The sequence below is a fragment of the Arachis ipaensis genome, chromosome B06 (assembly GCF_000816755.2).
Source record: "Arachis ipaensis cultivar K30076 chromosome B06, Araip1.1, whole genome shotgun sequence".
NCBI lineage: Eukaryota > Viridiplantae > Streptophyta > Magnoliopsida > Fabales > Fabaceae > Arachis > Arachis ipaensis.
The window spans coordinates 23,897,898-23,899,079 of NC_029790.2; the positions used below are offsets into that span (position 1 = coordinate 23,897,898).

The 1,182-nt window shown below is 37.2% G+C and overlaps 1 pseudogene; it reads left to right on the forward strand.

Annotated features, from left to right (window-relative positions):
* Positions 358-1,182, forward strand: part of LOC107647841 — a 5,414-nt pseudogene continuing 4,589 nt past the window's right edge.

Below are 1,182 nucleotides of genomic sequence, written 5' to 3' on the forward strand. Positions count from 1 at the left end.
TGTGTGTTGAATAGAAGGGGGAGAAGGCTGAGTTATGCTATTTGTATGCTAATTTTAAAGCTAAGTATTGGGTTCAAGGTCCAGCATACAGACTCGGTTCGATTGATTCTGTTCGTTGGTTCGGTTTTAGACTAAAATTTCTTTTTAAAAAAGATATTTTTTTATATTTTTAATGTTTTTATTTTTACTATTAAAAATTTACCAAACACACAAAAAAATATCATTCAAAGATGGCCAAACAAACATATTTTTTCTCCCTCGACGAGAACAAATCCTAGCCGTTGACCGTAGCTGTATAACGGGATGCGATTCGATGCGGAAACCCCTTGGCGATAGATATAAGAAGTAAGATTATGTTAAAAAAAGAGAGAATCTCACACGACTCCACTAACTCAGCAAAAGTAACGACACTGCCTCCATCTTCGTTTCAAGCTCTTTCAATCTCCGATCTACTTCTCCCTATTTAATATTTATTCTATTTCAAATATTCCAACACTTCCACTTGTTGTTGTTGTTGTTGTTGTTGTCGCTCATTCATCTTTAGCTCCTCTGCCTCTTTTTCTTCTCGCTGAGCTTCCTGTTTTTGGTTTTGGAGTAAAACCCTAAACTAAACCAAACACAGTACCAGCTTAAACCTTTTTCCTTCATTATAATAATAGACAATAATATATTATATTTATATACCTTCTTCTTTTACTTTACGGAGATTTAGGGTTTTATCGCGCACTTACAGTTTCCGCTGGATCTGCAACCACAAGAGGCGCTGCTGCATGTTTGTTTCTGTATTCTAGCTCTGAACACATCACTCATACTATGGCGTCGTCATACCCTGGTTCCGTCAGTGCTGCCCAGGTATTATTCTTTTTCTTTTTCTTTTTCGTCTTCCTTTTTTTTGTCTTTGGTGTGCGCTTGTTTCTCATCGATGCAAAGGTAATTTTTTTATGTTTAAATTTGTGCAGGTGGGTTCCTACTTTGTTGGACAGTACTACCAAGTTCTGCGGCAACAGCCCAATCTGGTTCACCAGTTCTACTCTGATTCCAGCAGCATGGTTCGCGTTGACGGAGATTCCACCACGACTGCTTCCGATGTCCTGGTATTCTTCCTCCTCCTTAATTTATTGTTGTGTTTGATTTAAATCCAGCATCTGCAATATAGTGTTAAAATTTATGTTTTTTTTTTGT